A 14,220-nucleotide genomic window follows, 5' to 3' on the forward strand; every position below is an offset into this window, starting at 1 on the left:
ATAGTGTCAAAGACAAAAAAGGTTTGAAAACAGCTTAAAAACTTCAGCAGTTAGTGATAAAAAGGTAACAGCAAGTGGATTAAACAGAAGAAAGACCTCCCTCTAAAAGGCTGAAATGAGCAGGGGGAGGGAAGGGACTTGTGTGTGGACCCCCGGTGCTGGGCTCTGGCCTGGGGCAGGGGGAGCGGGAGGCCAGACCCCCATTGGACAGATGGTGAACTGGGGCTCCCGGGGAGGGAGGGCTCCAGGGACCCGCCATGGTCAGACTCCGGCTAGAGGATCCAGACTGGGGGCTGCACCTCCTGCCCCCCAGGCCCTGGTGTTCTTTGCCCTGACCCAGGAACCCTGACCTGCTGAAGGGTGAAGCGCCGAGGAGTGCCATCGTTTCCTGTGTGGCAGGGAAGATACCGAGGTGATGGCTAGTGGGACCGATGGCTGCTGACCGCTGTAGGGGTCCCGGCTGTGTCCCTGGTGGCCTAGCCCGAGATGCCTTGGCTAGTGGCTGCCGGTGTGGAGGGCTGGTGCAAGTGTCCATACGGCGTGCCCATCATGGCTGACCTCTGGCTCCTGCGAGATGTAGAGGGGCTGGATCTCTCTGGCCACCTCCTCTACCCCCATCCCACCCTAGCATAAGCTTCATGGCCTCGGTATCCCCACTGTGTTCCCTTGTCACCTTGCCCTGGTCCTGAGATCTGGGCTGAGGGGGGTCCCTCTACGATCAGAGGCCCTGAGACCCAGCGCTGGGCCAAGTACCTGTGTTAGAGTTCCTGTGAGCCGGCTTCTTTGGTCCTCAGGGTGCCATTAGCGACGACCCATTTGGGGAACGAGGAAGTGAGGCTTAAGGTGTGAAGTGACTTGTACCATGTCCCAGTGCAAATAAGTGAAGCTGGGACTGGAGCCTAGCCTGAATGGGACCCTGGCCTGGGAGCTCTCCCCAGGGGCACGTCTGAGACCTCATCCACACTCAGCTGGGCAGGTGGCCCTGACAAGCAGTTCTGGAATGAGCCTGCTTTTGTTCCTCTTGTCTGAAGGTGCATGCCTCCTCCTACCCCAACCCCAGGCCCTTTGCACAAGTTGCTTTCTATCCATGACACCCTCCATGTGATTTCCTTGCTTGACTCCTTCATGTGGAAGATTGCTCCCGGGACGCTGGTTGATGTGTCACCATGTCTGGGTGGAATGGTTGTCACAAGAATGTGAGTCAGAAGTGGCTGCCTCCCCAGCAGAGTGGGAGCCCCAGATGGAGGGTGAAGCCAGCTTGGATCCTGGGGTGAAGGGTGCGGCGTTTGCCGGCAGGTGGTGCCCTGACTGCCTCCCTCTGCTCCAATACCAGGAGAACTTGAGGGTTGGGGTAATGCTATGTGCAGGAGAGACTGGGCCCCCATGACTCCTGCCCAGCCCAGCCCAGTGGTGGACAACAGTGATCCTCTGGTCCTTCCTGTTCTCAGTTTTCTTAGCTATCCAGTGGAGTTTGGCCATGGCCCCCCGCTTTCTGACAGAGATAGTATTCCCGGAATACCTAACTGCCTTCGTCTGAACCTCTGCTGGAGTGTGGACCTGTCTGTCCACACAGCCCTAGCACAGAGCGCCTGGCCTCAGCCCTGCTTGCGCTGCTGAGCCCACCAGCTCTTGGGACAGCCCACGTTCCCCATGGAGACTCTGAGGCCTCGGGCTCTGCTTCTTGCCAGACCTCGTCCCGGGGTGAGCTCCAGACACCCTCCCGCTGCGGGAACTGGCAGCGGTGAGCAGGGCTTAGGGTGAGAGCTTGTGGCCGAATGTCTCCTGACTGGGCTCCCCCTGGGCCTTGGATGTGAGTTTAAAGCAAGCAAACTCGGAGCCCACAAGGACAGGCTGGTGTGCACCTGCACCCTGCATGGTCTGCCCCACCCTGGGTCCTGCAGCCTTCTGCCCAGAGGCCCGATGCCACCCAGAGCCCCCGGCTCTCTTCCAGTTGCCCTCTGGGCTGGTGCGTTTTTTGCCCACGTGGGAACCACGGTCCTTCCTGAGAGAGGCTCTGGGCCGCTTCTCTTCCTCCTATGACCCCGTGGAGCTAGCCTGGGCAGTAAATGCCAGGCTGGGTGGGGTGGGTCCCATGGGCAGTGCCGGCTGGGTGGCCATGCTGAAGCCGGCTTAGCCTCCACTTCCTCACTGGGGAGAGCAGGGGAGTGTTTACCCCTGAGCGGCTGGGGACCGAGTGGGCTGTGGATCTGACACCCTGGTGCTGGGTGGACATTCCAGGCCCCTGGCCTGGCCCATTGGCTTGGCCTTCTGTAACAAGAGGGGACTACAGGAAGGAAAGCATCCTAGCCTTCATGACCCCCCTGCCTTGGCCTCAGCAAGTGGGGCGTCTGTCCCCATGGGACATGCGTGTGGGAGAGGCGTCCCCAGGAGGCTCTGTTCCTAAGGAGGCTGGCCTGGGGCTGGTGGCAGGAACCAGGCCCTCTTTTGGGGGTGGGACCAGGCCCTGTGTGGCCAGGGAGGCTGGCCTAGCACCCAGCACCAGAACCGTCTTCTGGAGCCTTCTGCTGCCCCGCAGGGTGGGTGCTCAGTGAGTGCTGAGGCAGTGAGCGTGGCATGACCTGAGCAACGGGCACCCTGGCCCGGGAAGGCCACAGGTGGAGCAGGCTAGATTTGGGGAAGTCTTGCTCTCCTTGTTGGTTTCTCGTCTGGTCAGAGGTCAGCTTGTCCCTGACCTCAGAGGAGATGGTCTCTCTGTTTCCGGGTCTCCTGACAAGGTGCTCAGCAGATCTCCTGGCCGGCCACATTCCCCTGACCCCTGGAAGGGCAGCAGCAGTGTTGGGCAGCCTTATCTGCCCTGGGTTTGGCCCAGCAGGGTCTTGGGGTGTGAGGCGCACGGTCTGGCCTCCCATCTGCCTTGTCAGGGATGGTCACACAGGCTGGAAGAGGTCCCGTGGGGAGGGGTCCAGGCCCTGCTTGGTGGGCGCCAAAGCCCCCGTACTGGGCATCTGTCATGTAGCCAGAGGCCCCCAGGGATGGAGAAGTCGGGGTACTCGGACACGATGAATGGTTTAATTCAGCGACTGAGCCTCCGGAACTGGATGCCGTGGAGACTGGGGGCATCCAGCGGATCGGGCTGGGGATGCCGCGGTTCCTGCGTGGAGGCCCCGGCGCCTGCTTGGTGCTGGGCACTGTGGCTGTGGCTGTCCTTGCGACCTGCTGGTGAGGGACACGCTCAAGTGCTCCGGTGGGAAGATGAAGGCCAGGGCGGGGTCCCCTGCGGGCTGGGCGGGCGTGCTGGCATAGTCGCAGCCTCGGGGGCATTCCCAGCGCTCCGGAGTGTGGCTGGGAATGGGCGGGTGGTGGGCGAGGAGACAGGAGAGCTCAAGGGTCCAGACCCAGCGCAGCGGGGTGGGGAGGTGTTGCCCAGCTCTGAGCAGGACGGTGGGAGAGAACGCTGCCCTTTCCAGCATGACCGTGCACGGAGGAGCAGAACGCCAGCGGCCAGGTGCCCCTGCAGGGTCCCGGCCCACCAGCCGTGCCCGCTGGTCCCCGGGACAGCCGCACACCACAGCCGTCAGCCCCACTCCTCAGAGTCCCCAAGGACACCTGGAAGTCTCCGCTGTACAGCCCTCTCCTGGGGGGCCCCTGGGGCGGGCAGGACTGAGTGCCTGTCTTGGGGGTAGCCGCCCTGGGCCAAGGCTGGCGGGAGGGGCGGGCAGCCTCCACGGGCGGCAGGCCAGGAACTCGGGGGACGGGGGGCCCGGTCCACACATCAGCGCTCTGGAGAATTTTTTGAGTGCAAACTTGTCTGTGTTGTGATGAACTGAAGTGTGAATCCTGAACCGCCTCCGCTGGCTCGTGGTTTGAGGCTGGAGCGTGGCTCCGGCCAGAGGCGATGCCGGTTAGCGCTTCCCCCAGCCCCGACCTGCCCCTCAGCACCGCCCACCCTGCAGGCTGCTCAGCCTGGGAATGTGGGCTGGAGGCAGACACCCGGCCCGGGACAGGAAGCCTCCGGGTGTGTGGGCTTTGTGAGTCTTCTGTGGGGACACGGCTTGGGGGCCAAGTGTCCCAGAGTAGAAACCCCACCCCCCTCCCCAGCTTGGCCCAGAAGCCCAGGCCCCATGTGGGCAGCCGGGCCTGGGGGCCTCTTTCTGCCCTTCTCTTCATTTCCTTTGCCCTTGGACACCAGGGGCTGGGCTGCTTCCTGCCTCTACCCTGGGTAGCCCTGAGAAACCCCTGGGGGCCTTCTAGACCCCAGCACACCGCTGTCTTTCTAGGGACACTGGCAGGCCCCAATGCGTTGACTTGTTCTGTGTTTTGCAATTAGCAGTCTTGAATACCAGCTCCTTGCCGGCCGGCCGCTCATCTCCCCGAGGAGAGGTCCTGGGCGTGGACGGGCCTTGGCTGCAGCCAGCCGGGACATCAGCTCTCATCGAGGGTCAGATTAGCTCTAAGTCACGGTTCTTCACGCCGGCTCTGAGGGACGGTCTAGGCATGTGCTAGTTAGACCATGTCAGGGGGATGGCCCTGTGTGTAGACATGACTCTGAACCCATCAGTCCATCCATCCGTTTGTTGGGCCCCGCCATGGGCCAGGCACCAACCTGCTCTGGGGATTCGGTGAGACCCAGGCCGATGCGGAGTGCTGGGGATATCGCTGTGAGTGCATAAGGTTATGCCATCGTCGTGGAGATTTCAGAGAAGGGTGTGAGGTTCTAGATGCTTCTGTTTTCAAAGGATGAGGGAGCGTTTGTTGGAGAGGATTTAGTTTGCGAGTGGAAGAGATTGCATGTACTGGGAATGGGGCATGAAAGGCCAAAGGCCCAGGGCAGGAAGCAGGGGCCAGACCCCACATACTTGGCCAGAGAACTGGCCTGACCTCTGCTTCATGGTGGCCATGTACCAACGAAGGGCTGGGCAGGGGTTCGAGCAGGAGGCTGAGGCAGGAGGTGGGCCCAGCAAGTCTGGTGGGTGTGAGCTGGAGGTGGCATCCAGTCCCGTGCTTGGGAGGGGTGGGGGGTGGGGGGCCAGGCCTGCAGGAGGCTGGGCACAGCCAAGGAGGCCAGCTTGGATTTGCTCCGTCCAGCTGGATGCCCACGGTGGGGGTGTGTGTGCTGTCCACAGAGCTGGCCTCTCCCTGCAGGACACACCCAGGACTTCAAATGAAGTTGGTCCAGGGAAAGGACTTTGCGGGGGCGGGGGGGTCCCCATGTGTAATAATTTCCCAAGGCTGCCCTAATAAAGTCCCCAACCCTGGGGGCTTCAAACGACAGACATTTACTCTCAGAGTCCTGGAGGCCGAAAGTCCCAAATCCAGGTGTCAGCAGGACCACGCTCCCTCCCGAGGCTCTGGAGGAGGGCCTTTTCTTCCTTGCCTTTTCCAGCTTCTGGTGGCTGCGGAAATCCATGGCGTCTGTGGTTTATGTCCACCTCACCTCAGTCTGCGCCCCTGTCTTCATATGATCTTCTCTATCTGCTCTTCTTATAAGGACACTTGCCATTGGATTTAGGGCCCATCTGGCTAATCCAGGATGAGATCCTTAACGACATATGCAAAAGTCCCTTTTCCAAATAAGGTCACATTCATAGTTCCTGGGGGCTAAGACTTAGACGTATCTCTTTGGGGACCCCCATGTAGCCCATGACACTGGGTGACCCCGGGCAGGGCTCTACCCTCTACACCACCCACTCCCTCCGCCCAGTAGCATCCTGGCTGCCTTGCTCTGGAAGGCAGCTTCCGGCCCCAGGTATGGAGAGAAGAGTGAGGCCAGAGGGAGGAGGGGGTTTGTGGCTGGGGGCCTTAGGGCTGGCTCTGGGCAGACCCAGGCCCTGCAGGAGGGGCTCATATGAAGCATCTTATTTTGAGAGCTTGAGGTTTTTCCCAATATGGGCACCAGCCACCCTTCCCTGGGCCCAGGGCCTACCCCGAGCCCAGGAGGCCCTCCCTGGCACCTTCAGGGCCTGAGCTGCCCCGCAGGTTGAAGACAGGCAGGCAGGCACCGGGTTGGGCACGGGAGCCCAGGGTGCCCGCGGGAGAGCCGGGGCTGGAGTTCCCAGGGACGTGGTCCCATTCCTCACACCTCCATTCTCTGGCCAGCTCGGACTTGCTCCGTTGGCTGGTGCCACGGCAGGGTCCTCGTGAGCAGTGCAGGTGAAGCTAAGACCAGCTGAGGCCGACTCTGCGCCCAGCTACGGAGGCGGCATTGTGCTGGGCGTTGAGCTTGCTCCTGGGCAGACAGGACCCTGGGAACCCGGAGTGAAAGCTCTCCCTCTCTCTTTTTTTTTCAGGCTGACCCTTGGCCCTGCCTGGCCCTGCTGGCTGGCTCCCACCCACCGTGGTAAGTGCCCTACGACTGGCGAGGCAGAGGGGTCCCCATGCCTGGCACTTTGAGGGGCCAGCCCTTAGGGTGGGGGGAGGACCTGCAACTTGGGGAGGGTGGGGTAGAAGACCAGAGCCGCCCAATGCGGGGACCCCAGCCCTGCCCCAGCCTCACGCGTGTTGCTGCTCGGATGCTGGTGTGGGATCATTTCCGTGGCTGTTTCTACACACCGTAGAAGGTCATGGAGCTGCCCTTATCGGAGAGTGCTCTGTTTTCAGGAATATGGATGGCAGTGTGATTTGCTGCAAGGGTTAAGTGCTGCCTCAGGAGGTAGGAGGGCACATGGAGAAACTGAGGCCCAGGGAAGGGGAGCCTGCAGAGGTCATGGAGCAGCCTGGGACTCCTGACCTCAGCCTCCCATAGGGAAACTAAGGCTGGAGAAGGGGCCAATGTGGGTCTGACCCCCATGGGGACACCCCGGCTGCTGCCTTGACCTCAGGCCTCCCCGTCCATCCTTCCTTCTGTCCAGTGAGGGGCGGTACATCCCAGGGAGAGCTGGCAGGCTCCCGGTTCTTGTCCCTGTGGTTCTCACCCCCACGCCTGGCCCCCAGCCTCCCTGGGCCTCAGCCACCTTGTTGCCCCTGGATTCCTGCCCACCCTGGGATGTTGCCCTGAGCCCCTGTCCTGTCTTCGACTTCCTCACTCCAGCCCCTCCCAGCAAACTTCGCCTCCTCTGTCAGACCCGGCCCCCTCCTCTGGAGGCCTCCCCTGATCTAGTGCTTGCTGGGCCTGCCACGTTCTCTCCACCCCAGAGCCCTTTGAGGCCGAGGCCCCCACCCCAGCCCAGAACTGCCCCCCTGGCTTGTCCTGGCTGGATCATGGCCCAGGGGCTCCTCACCTGCTGCTTTATCTCAACCCTCAGCACCCATTGCACAGATGAAGAAACTGAGGCTCAGAGGGGCTAAGTAGGTTGGGGCCACACAGCTGGCCCAGGATGGAGGTAGGCTGAGTGTCCAGTGTGTCTTGCTCTGGGGTCCTCTATCCACCCTGGGCAGGCTGCAAAGGGGAAGCAGGGGAAGAAGCCCGCCTCCAAGCCACTGTTGTGGCCCGGTCTCTGCCAAAAGCCCAGTCTGCCCTCAGCCACCAGGGGGCACTGAGGCTGGCTCAGGCATGGGGAGGCCTTGGGGGGGGGGGGGGTGTGCCCAGCCTGGGGGGAGCTCACACACAAAGCCTCAGCTCCCCACCCTCCAACAGACAGCGGGAGGTCTGTGACCCCAGACAGGCCCGCAGGTGGCATGAGGGCCTTGGCAGAGGTCTGGGGCTGTGGACAAAGTGGGAGACGGAGGCCCCCCCCAGCCTGGGAGCTGCTCTCCTCCAGTGCCCCAACGACAAGTATGTGGGATGGCTAGGTGCCAGTGTGGTCGATTGTTGGGGGCATGCCCCAGGAAACTTGCTGGACAGGACAGTTAGCAACTCCCGGGGACCCCGTGGTCTGTGGCCTCTCTAACCCACAAACCTGCTGTGGGGGTCAGCCCAGAGTGCTCCTTTCTTTGGCCTCCTGTCCTCTCTGGGACCCAAGCTCAGGAGAGGAGAGGCAGGGGGTGTGGAGGCTCAGCACTAAACAGCCCAGGCTTGCATCCCTGCTCCCCAAATTCTTGGCTGTGGGTCTGGACAGGGGAGGAAGCCCACCTTGGTGGGGCAGCGTAGGCCTGGGAGGGGCCCGAGTGGGACTTGGGGCAGGGCTTGGCTTTGGCAGCACCAACAGAGAGGTGATCGCTAGGGGTGTGTGAGCCCAGCCCTGCCCAGAGGCTGTGCCTGGCAGGGGAGGGGCGGGGGGAGGCTGTGGTAGAGGAGGGAGGGAGGGTGAAGGGCTATGCCCAGGCCCGGCCGGGAACCTGGTTCCTTGGTGCGTTGGTGTCAGAAGGCCGAGAGGTGGAGGTAGTGAGCTCCCTGCATGGGGTGTAAGCACCGGCTTCTTGGTCGGGAAGGGGGCCTCTGGGGCCAAGCAGACAGAGTCTGACCCCCAGGGCTGTGAAGGGGCTTCTGTGGTTTGCTGGAGAGAAGCTGAGTCTGCCGAGGAGGCAGTGGGAGTATGTGTGGCGGGGGATGAGCAGGGAGCTTCCTCCCAGGGGACGAAGCTGGCCCTGCCTTGGGGCCTGGAGAGCTGTGGTCTCTGACCACAGTATGGGCTGGGAGGAGGGGTCGGCTAAAACTCCGCAGGCCTAACGGCGCTGACGAAGGGTGCAGCCCTGGGTCTCAACTGGGCCTCAGGACATTGGAGGGTAGAAGGCAGGAAGTGCTGGCTAGCTGGGGCTGCCCAAGGACTGGCAACAGGAAGTGTCGGGTGGGGAGGAAGCCCTGGTGGCCCCAGGCCCCAGATGGAGCAGGCGGCTGTCAGCAGGAGGGAGCTGTGGGCCTGGGCAGCGCTCAGAGACATGCCGGGGCATCAGGCCTCCCCTGCCTGGGGGAGGGAGGCTGCGGATCTGCCCTGTGACCCCTGAGTCACATGGCCTCCCAGGGCCTCAGGACACCTGCCCCTAGCCCGTCCACAGACAGGAGCAGAGCCATGTGCCGGGTCACTGCCTTCAGGTCAGTGGGGCTGCCCAGGGACTCGGGGCTTGGGAGGTGGTGCTGGCCCCGGGTTTGCAGGATTGCCTGGGGAGGCTGAGCTCTGGACTCCAGAGCTGACAGGCTGTGAGGAGAGGCCCGAGAGCCGGGAGGCACAGTGGGGGCCCCACTGCCCCCCATCATGTGCTGCTCAGCCTGCAGCTGGCAGGGTGGTGGGGGCCCGGGTTGGGGTGCGCCTTCCCACCATATATGCTGCCGGGTGGCCTTGCCGTTTGGGTCCTCTGTGCGCACACATTGAGTGTGTGTGCCCGGGGGAAGCGTGCTTGGGGGTCTGGCACGGAGCTGAGGGGCCGGGTGGAGGGGGGCTCTCCTTGGGAAGCCCAGGTCATGCCCCTCCCCTCCGGCCTCTGTAGGAGATTTTGGTTTTGTTTCTCTTATGGAGAAAGATTCTGGGAAGAGGAAGCTGGGGGGAGGGGGGACTGAAAAGGTGGAGAACAGATGGGCTGTGTATGCCCACCGCCACCTAGTGCCTGCCGGGAGCCAGGCCGGGGGAGTGGCTGCCCCTGGCGTCCCGTTCCCCCCCCCCCCCCCCCCGCCCCGCCGTGTTTACTGGCTGTGTGACTTTGGGCAAGCTTCTCAGCCTCGCAGACCCTCGATGTCTTCATCAGTGGTGTGGCAATGCTGCTGGCTCACACGTCAGGGAGTGTTGGGGTGATGACATGGGGTGATCCCTGAGAAGCACAGAGCCTGGCCCATGGTGAGTGCCCAGTGCCCTTCTCCCAGCCTCACTGTTCTAGTCTGTAAAATGGGAGTAAAGCACCGGGCCTGTGGGACCTAAGGAGCTGGCAGGTGCAACTTGGCTCTGGGCCCATGCAGGGCTGGAGGGTGGTGATGATGATTCGGACCTATGCTTGGGCTGCCAGCCCAGGGCCTGGGGGCACCCACAGAGGGTCTTGTTAGCCTCTGGAGGTGTGTGTGTGCATCTACTTACAAGGGAGTGAATGAGTATGTACCAGTGTGAGTCCATAAATATGTGTATGAGTATATAGTGTGCTTGAGTGTGTGTGAGAATGAGTGTATGTCTAAGAATGAGTGTGTGAGTGAATGCATGTGTCTGCGTGTGTACGTGTGTGTATGTGTGCATGTGAGTGTGTCTGCGTGTGGGTGTGCGTGTGCATGAGTGCGTTCAGGGACCCCCGGCCCCACTGGGTCCTGCAGTTCCGGGACCGGTCTGGTCACCACTGACAGGAACCCTGACTGTGGTCACGCGAGGCGCCGGCCCCCTCACCGCAGCCAGGGCTGTGCCCGCAGGTGTGAAAGAGGAGAGCCACGGGAGCTCGGCCTCCAGGGCCCCTGCTCGGCTCTCGTGCCCGCGCGTGCGCGCACACCGACGCGCCCCCTGTAACCTGCACGGAGCCACGCCGTTCACACGCACCGCCCGCCTGAGCACACTGCCCGAGACGCCGCTGGGGGTGTGGAGCCTCGGCTCCCGCGCGGGCCGGTGCAGGGGACGCCCACACACCTCTGGGGTCACAGCCGCACGGGCGGGTGGGACCCACTGAGCCTGCGCTTCGTGGAACTCGACGAGGCCTGTCTCTGCGGGCCAGGGCGGTGTTCGCCCGTCGGCTCTGCCCCCATCCCTGCGTCTCAGGCCTCCGGTCACCCGGACTAATCTCAACTTTAAGAGAAGGTCAGGGGCGAGCGCAGGAGCAGAGACCAGAGAGTGTGCCTGAGGTGCCCGCCTTCCCTTGTGCACACGAAGATCACACGCCTCCTGGAAGGGCTCACGGAGCCCCGCGGCCACCACCGTGCCGGCCATCTGAACGCCGACCTTTGTGTCTTCGGATCCCTGCCCCAGACAGCTCCTCTGAGCTGCAGGGAACGGAGCCGCTCCCAGCGCGGCAAGCTGGCGCTGCCCCTGCCCCTGCCCCTGCGGCCAGCTCCCTGGGCGGCCTCGGGACCCTCCTCTGGAGGGGTAGATGCCCTGAGCGGTGTTGGGGCACTGTGAAGACGGGACTCTGCGCCCACCTGAAATGAGAGGAAGCAGAGGCTCAGTGGAGGACAAGCCTGGGGGGGGTTTGAACCCAGGCCTCCAGCACTCTTCCTGACAGCTCCCCCCCAGGGGGGCTCAGCAGGCACCCCCCCCCCCAGCAGCACAGGAAGGGGCCCCCACTGCTGTGTCTGCCTCTGCAGAAGGGACTGAAGCTTCCTGCTGATGAGCCCACGGGATGAGTGAGTGGAGTTTTACCATCAGGGTGCTGGGCAATACCAGGAGCGTAGAGGGAGGTGGCCACGGAGGCCAGGCTGGCCGGGAGTGTGGGTGTTTCTTAGGGACTCTCCTCAATTTTCCCAGTGGAGCTGAGTCTTTGAACTGGACTGAAAGTCCCCAAAATCTGTGTGGTCACCTCGGCCACAACAGCCCGTCATCACCTCTACCCTCAGCCACCATTTCCTTCCCTTTTCTGTTCCAGCCTGGCCTGGCACTCAGCTCTTGGTCAGGTGCCAACCCAGCTCACCCACTGGTGCAGGGCAGAGCCGGGTGGGGCGGGAGGCTTTGGGGGCGACAGGATGGGTTTCCCCTCAGATGGTCCGTCCTCTGGAGAGGAGCTGAGGATGTTGGCAACTGTCCCTGAAGTGAGGACATTCCTAGGGGAGGTGAAGGCGAGCACAACCTAACTCTGTCACCACCCACCCTCCCCACCCAAGGTCAGGCTGGCCGCCTAAGAGCCCTCATCCTGCCCACAGAGAGACTGTGGCCAGGCAAGAGCGAGGCTCTCACAGGCCTCCACCCGCCTGGCCACTGAGCTGAGCCGGAGGGGGGCTGTAAATTGCCCTAACTCCTCCCCTCCGGTTTCCCCGAGGTGCGGAGCAAGAAGTGGTGGGTTCTATCGGTCCTCACAGCAGCTGCCCCTGCCCCAACACACATGCCAGGGCTCCTTACAGATTGGCGAGGATGCAGTATGCCAGGGTGGGGGCTATATTTTGGCATTCTGTGCCTTCCAGGCAAGTGCGTCCCTACCACCCACTAGGGTCAACATTCTGTGCCTCCTTTGGGGCTCCCTGGGTGCTGGGCCTGAGCTGGTGAGAATGGGGGACAGTGACAAGCTAGTGTGGTCAGTGTTACATGGAGGGAAGGCTGTGTAAGCCCCGAGGAGGGACATAGGACCCCCTATAAGTCAGGGAAGACCACCTGAAAGAGGGGACACTTGAGCTAACTCTCATTTCATTTTTGGATTGTTCACTACTAGTATGTAGAAGTATGACTGGTTTTTGTCTGTTGATCTTTTATTCTGCTAGCTCGTTTATTAGTTCCAGTCACTTTTTAAGTGGGTTCCCTGGTATTTTTTGTATATGTAACCATCTAAGTTGTGAATAGTTTTACTTCTTCATTTCCAATCTGGATACCTTTTATTTCTTCTTCTTGCCTAATTGTACTGACTAGCAGCTCTGGTACAGGTTGAAGAGAAGTAGAAAGAGCAAACATCTTTACCTTGTCCCTGCTCTTAGGGGACAGCTTTTAGTCTTCTACCAGCGAGGGTGATGTTGGCTGTGGGTTTTTCATAAACACAGTTTACCGTGTTGAGGAAGTTTTCTCCTGTTCCTAGTTTGTTGAGTGCTGTTCCTATCATGAAACATTGTCAGATTTTGTCAAATGCTTTTTCTGTGTCTTTTGAGATAATTGTGTGGTTTCTGCCTTTTTTTTTATTACTGATATGATGTAGTATAATCATTGAATTTTAAGTGTTACCCTTGTATTCCTGGGATATATTGCACTTAGCATGGTGTAGAATCCTTTTTACATGGTGCTGAAATCAATTTGCTAGTATTTTGGTGAGCATTTTTTTAGAGGGGGGAGGAAAAGAAGGGGGAGGGGCAGAGAGAGAGAGAGAGAGAGAATCTTAAGCAGGCTCCATGCCCAGCACGGAGCCTGACATGGGGCTCAATCTCACAACCCTGAGATCATGACTTGAGCTGAAATCAAGCCTGACACTTAACTGGCTGAGCCACCCAGTTGCCCCTTGGTGAGGATTTTGACGTCTACAATCACAAGGGTTATTGGTCTGTAGTTTTCTTGTGTTGTCTTTGGTTTTGGTATCAGGGTAATGCTGGCCTTATACAGTGAGTTCCTTCCTCTTCTGTTTCTGGAGGAGTTAATGATGAATTGGTGTTCATTTGCACCAACTCTTGAGGGCTGAGTTAGTTTGGTTGCAACTGCAGGCAGTGGAAGCTGTGGACTGTAGCCCGGAGGTGGTGCTTGGTGGTTTTGGGTCTTGGATTCAGGAACCACGGGGTCTGGATGGCACAAGTGCATGGAGGTGGAGGGCAGGAGGAGAGCGCCTGAGAAAGATCCATGGGGGCTGGGTCTGGAAAGGCCGAGTGTGCATGATGAGGCCCTGGAGATCTGGAACAGTGGTGATGGGAATGGCATGTGTGGGTGGGGGAGAACATGCTGAGTGGAGGTGATGGGGGGAGAGAATGGAAGCAGGGGAGGGAACTGAGACAAGGGGTGGTGGGTTGCTGCCCAGAGGTGGTCGGGAGGAGGACAGGCAGGGTGGCTGGGAGGAGCAGGAGGAGGTGGTTGGCCCAGAGGGCTGAGTGCGTTGCCAGGGGAGGGACTGGCAAGGGCACTGGGAACAGAGGTACACAGGTGGGACAGAGCCTCTTGCTGCAGTGGGAGAGGGCACCCAGAGCCAGCCTGACGTGGAGGCGGGAAACCAGGGAATGGGTCTATGTCCAGCTGGGTGGGAGCAGGGCCCAAGCTCTTAGAGCTACCCTCTGCCTCAGATGGCCCATCTCACCAGCAGCCTGTATGCAGGTGGGAGGTGGAGGGGGCAGAATGCTTGGGGGGCCAGCAAGGCCATCACTCGCCTTTGGCCAGCCTGGGGGTGTCCTAGGAGAGGAGCCCACATCTACCCAAGCAGGTGGGAGCTGCCAAGGACTGGACTTCTGGCTCCTGCAGGGAATCCGAGGGGAGGGGGGTGGAGACCCCTGGCGACAGATGGGTGAAGCAACCTGCCTGAGAAGGGGCGGGAGGACCCACAGACCCACCCGGAGCCCCAGTGCCTGCCAGCCAGACCCGCTTCACCCCGGCCGCAACCCTGGGAGGCCGGGCGCCCCTCACCCCCATTTGCGGAGGCGCAGACTGAGGCTCAGGAAAGACAAGCCCTTCTCCCAAGGGCGCTAGCCAGCCGGGGGGCCTGGCGGGCTCGGGGCGTGCTGGCTTCTGGCTTCTGGGCCGCACTTCAGACATCCGCGTCGCGCCCCGGGCCCCGCGCCGCCGTCTTCCAGGAGCCGCTGGGGAAACTGAGCCGCCCGCGAGGGGAGGAGCCGACCGCCGGGGCGGGGGGCGCGGCGGCGGCGGCGGCGGGGCG

Source organism: Phoca vitulina, unplaced genomic scaffold (genome assembly GCF_004348235.1).
Source record: "Phoca vitulina isolate PV1807 unplaced genomic scaffold, GSC_HSeal_1.0 scaffold85, whole genome shotgun sequence".
Classification (NCBI taxonomy): domain Eukaryota; kingdom Metazoa; phylum Chordata; class Mammalia; order Carnivora; family Phocidae; genus Phoca; species Phoca vitulina.